We start from the raw sequence: 5,183 nt of genomic DNA, 5'->3' as shown, positions 1-5,183 counted from the left end.
CAATTTCCTTTTGAATTTTCACAATTTTCTTGAAAGAAACCGGGAAAAATTGGTTCTTGTGGAAATGGCAATGGAAGTCGTAACGAATTTCTGAAATAATTCCTGGAGTAACTCGTAAAAAATGCAAAAAGCTTGTATACTCTTCAAAGCCTTGTAAAACTTCTGAAATGAGATTTTCGAAGAAATTTGAAAATCGTCTGGTGCAATTTCTTAAAAAAAAAACCTTTAAGCGAACGTGGAAACTGTTTCGTTGCCGATATTTGTAAGTTTGCCACTTAAGACTCTTGGAAAAATCTTACACTGTAAGACTTACAGGGATCGTTTAAGAAACTCCGTAACGGTTAGTCGAGCTAGCGCTGGAAACATCTACAGTAGGAATGTCTGGAAGAAATCTTGGAGGTGTTTTCGTTAGTATTCTGAAATGAATATTAGATACAATCCTTGAATATTTTATCAAAAAGTTGACCTTGTTTGAGGGCTCATCTCAATTTACCCAACGTAATTACAAAAACAAATGTACGTCGACAAAAAAAAATCTAAGCGAATTTTGGTAAGCAGTATAAGGCAATTTACTGAAGTATGGCGTATTTTTTTTTAAAGGACCTATGTAACATTGTTAAACGCTAGTCAAGGACATTATCTTTCGATCTATAGTGAAAAGCTTGCCAAAATCTCTAGTATTGCACTGTGATAATCGAAAAAGAGTGATATAGAAGAGAAGCCTTGAGGGAATCTCTTCTTGATACATAATTACTTTTGTAAAGTTCAACGAGAAGGTTAGTAGTGTTTAATCCTTTGGTCGCGTTGCTTGCTCTTGCGAGAGCGAACGATGGACACTTGTTCGGCATACAATTCATTCATCGAATAATATCGCGAATCCGGTCAGGCGTGAATATATCAAGGATCGCATCATCAACTAAAGATGTCTCCCAGATCCTTACCTTATCCCACTAACCCAATATCCTTTCCATGACAACTATGGAGATGCAGAAGATTCTTCGGTCTCTAAACCAATGGTTGTCTAACTAACATTCCTTCCCTTCCCGATGACGTAAGGACGTGGCCGGCGCTGTTATTGACTTCTAAAGTTTGAGCTCTCGATTTGTGCACATTGAAGAATGGTAAGCTAATCCCAAGCCCCATTCACTAAATCCCTGTGCAACTTCAATTGCTCTGGTCAACCATGGAGTTGCAACTACGAATTGTACGGTCATTTATGCTCATGCATGCTCATGCTCATAATTACTTTTGTAAAGTTCAACGAGAAGTGCTTCCTTTTTATTTTTGGTCTAAAAACTAGTTTTAGCTATCTGAAAGGGGCCCACACGGATAAAAATCTGATCCCCACACCATGAATTACAAATCATGATATTCATAAATTGGTTAGGTCATGATATCAGGATCACAAATCATGGTTCCTGGAGTCATAATCATGATTCCTCATATGCGTAACATCCAGTGTGAAAACACTAAGCGGCGCACTTTGGCTCATCACATTCGTATCGATCACTCACATTTCAAGATGACGAAGCGGTTGAGTGGTAGAGTACGTGACTCACAATCGGAAGGTTCTTGGATCGAATCTCGATGTATGCTATTTTTACATTTTTTTATTTTTCTCGATCATAAACGGATGCGCGGCTCAGCATTTTTGGAATTTGAATCATGATTCCGAGCAATCAGCTACAAAAACCTAACGCGTGTGTTGCGTTACGGCAATCTGACTCATGATATCATGAGTCCAAATCATGGTGTATTTTCGTATGACGAAAACACGCTGGAATCATGATATCATGAGTCATAATCTTGTTTTTGGATTCTGATTTCTACCCGTGCAGATAGCAGTAGCGGTAAACGCGCAGCTATTCAGCATGACCAAGCTGAGGGTCGTGGGTTCGAATCCCACCGGTCGGGGATCTTTTCGGGTTGGATATTTTCTCGACTCCCAGGGCATAGAGTATCATCGTACCTGCCAAACGATATACAAATGCAAAAATGGTCAATTGGCAAAGAAAGCTCTCAGTTAATAACTGTGGAAGTGCTCATAAGAACACTAAGCTGAGAAGCAGGCTTTGTTCCAGTTGGGACGTAACGCCAGAAAGAAGAAGAAGAAGCTGTCTGAAATCAAACTAAACATGTTTTGGATAATAATATATGTTTATTCATAAAATGTGTGCATTTTAGTTTCTGGTTATTCTATTATCCAGAGTTGGGAAAAAATCTGAAATTCATTCTACAGTAGCTAAACAAAGCCAATCGCAGTCAGCGAAGCCAGTGAAACTCACGCCTATCTCTGCTGTAGGCAAAGAGCCTTGAAAATTGCAAAAAAACCCGTTGCTAAGGGCAACCCAAAATTACTGTAGAAAAATGTTCTATTTCCTGCTGCATTTCCCGCATTTAGAGCCTTCAATGACACTCACGATGTAGAAAATTCATGCACCCAACATAGGCTACTTGATGAGATTCACGTTTTTGAGCTACTGTACTGGGAAAGCCACGTGATTTTCGCGAAATTCAAGCCTACTACTATTACCATTCCCAGCACTGCTATGAACCAATGCACGAGTTCACTAATTTGACGTTTGAGCGGTTCCGAATTCACTGGTTCCCATGGTCACGTAAATAACACGGCACCGCTAAAACGTCAAATAGTGAACTCGTGCACAGGTCCATAGGTCCATTATCACATCCTGGTTTTCTCTATTCTTTCTTGATTGCTCTTTTTCACAATAAAAATGTATGAAGTTCATGTACGCACCAAAAAGTACAATATATTTGCTGTAGAATGCTTCAATTTATGATTTATGATTCAACTTCACTTAACAACTGGAAAACAAGGAATCAAACTAAAAAAGATTACATTACCAGCTGGATATAATTAGAAAAAAAAAACCGAAGGACATCTCTGGCATCGAAGTTGACTTTGCTACGTAATTTCCACCGTCTAGTGTACCGGTTGTGGCGCAAATCGAAGTAAGCGGGTACAGGGGGACGATATCGGAGGTCACCGAAGAAAAGCTCTCGCTCCACAAGTGATTAAAACGGAGCCAAACGAAAAAAAAACAAACAGTTGGTTTTCAACTATGGCTGCCCTGCTAGGATTGTACCGAACAAGAAAAATAAGAAAAAGGAACAGAGTGCTTTCTCCTCATAGTAGGAAAAAAAAACGAAAGGACGCAAACGAATCGTAGAGGTACGTAAATAATGAAGCAACACGGGTGAACGATAAGGAGGTCAACTGCCACCTTGTGCACGTGGCCCCATTTTCCGCCCCGATGATGGTTTCTTTCAACCAACCACCGAGCGAGAGGATGATGTTGAGGACGAAGCACCGACAAGAAAAAGGTTCGCCCGGTTGCGAGAAGGTACCCTAATGCGATTGATCAACGTTGATGCCCCACCGAGACAGGGTCCGTTTTTTTTTGTCCACGTGGTAGGGTATCGCTCATTTTATAAAACTAAATTTTCCATACCTTCCTAGTTTGAAAACTTCCTAAAAAATTTCACTAAACTATGTTTCTTTTTTTCAGGATCTCAAGTTTTCTATGAGTTTATAGTTAGTGCAAGGTCCAGTAAGTCTTCAGATACAAAGCTTCATCATTTAGAGCTTTTCCTAATGCTGTTTTTGACTCCCTGCAACAATTTTCGCCCACTGCACAGAAAGATATTTTGAATATTAATAGAACTGAAATTGTGGAAATCATAGAAAGTTGCTTCTTTAGCATCACTACCCTATCGGATGGTTGGGACGGCGGCCGGCGGTGACAGAAAAAGCGGAGCCACAGCATATGACAATGACAACCAGAGTGCCCATTGTGGAAAACTTTGCTCGACTCGAATCGATATCTCCCGGCGACGGAAAATTGCTGAGCAAGGAAAATTTTCTGCCTGTCTGCCGCACGGTGAATGGGATGAAGCTTAACAATTCTGGCTAAGAAAGTTGATTTTCTGGCTCGGACCGGGCTATTGATTAGCTGGGAGCCAACTTCAATGAATGAAACATTGCTTGATAGAACTAACTGGAATCTTCGGTGAAAATGATAATCATTGAACTTTTTGAGAGATAAATTCGTTGCGAACAAATATAGTTCCACGAAGTGGCGCCATACGTCATAGTTGTTCATGCTAATGGGTTATTTTTGGTTGAGTTGCTGACATTTTTCCCACGGCAATACGAATGAACAGAAGTTCATACCTTATTCAAACAATAAAATTTCACGGAAAATTGCGGGTAACATTCATTACATACCTACCACAACCACCTTCTCATAGACCTTTTGGACTCATGTGGCGTGGATTGCTCTGGCAGAATGATGATGAGGAATGTTATCGCCATAGTCGGCGCGGGCTAAGCGTGCGGAGAGTATGGAATCGGAAAGCATAGGAAAGGGGAATATGTGATAATGAGTAAATCGGAATTAGATTAGCTTGACTGACCGCGGAAGTGTAAGAGAATTGTTCGAAAAACTCGTTTTAAAAATAGAAAAAAGTTAAAAAAAAATGTCGACATAGAAGTTAATCTTTTATAAGTCGATGACGGGATATTGACGAATGGGAGACAAATTTGCATTGATTTCTATTTCACAACTTGATTATAGAGCCGACTTATGGAGGGTTGACTGTGTATCAACTGTATTAATCTTTTGTGTATAAGGCGTCGGTGGTGTAATGGTCAGCATAGTTGCCTTCCAAGCAGTTGATCCGGGTTCGATTCCCGGCCGACGCAGAACCTTTTGTAACGCATAGACAAAAAAATTATTATATTTGAATAATTGAACAGAGCACTGCATAGTTTTTGGCGTTCAAATGATTAATCAAAATATGGATTTAACAAAAAATAACCACAATCGTGAAAAATCTTTAGAAATTTCGTTAGATCATAACTTTTACTTTTGCTGGCTCTACGTCCTTCAAGACATGACCTGCGCCACAATGTTACGCCAACTAACTCGGTCCATGGCTGCTAACCTCCAATTCCTCGATCGCCCCACACTTCCAAGATCCTGCTCCACTTGGTCAAACCACCTAGCTCGTTGCGCTCCCCTTCGTCTTGTACCGGCCGGATTTGAGTTGAACACCATTTTTGCGGGATTGTTATCTGGCATTCTCACAACGTGTCCCGCCCATCGTACCCTTCCAGCTTTGGCGACTTTCGTGATACTGGGTTCACCGTAGAGTTGCGC

At 40.5% G+C, this 5,183-nt stretch overlaps 1 non-coding gene across 1 annotated transcript; it reads left to right on the top strand.

Moving 5' to 3' along the window:
- Positions 1-4,654: 4,654 nt before the first annotated feature.
- Positions 4,655-4,726, top strand: Trnag-ucc. The gene has a single exon. It is a non-coding gene; the product is annotated as a tRNA-Gly (tRNA).
- Positions 4,727-5,183: the final 457 nt, after the last annotated feature.

Source organism: Aedes aegypti, chromosome 2 (assembly GCF_002204515.2).
Source record: "Aedes aegypti strain LVP_AGWG chromosome 2, AaegL5.0 Primary Assembly, whole genome shotgun sequence".
Taxonomy (NCBI): domain Eukaryota; kingdom Metazoa; phylum Arthropoda; class Insecta; order Diptera; family Culicidae; genus Aedes; species Aedes aegypti.
Note: the sequence above shows the minus strand (reverse complement) of the source record. Positions and strands in the feature narration are given on the sequence as shown.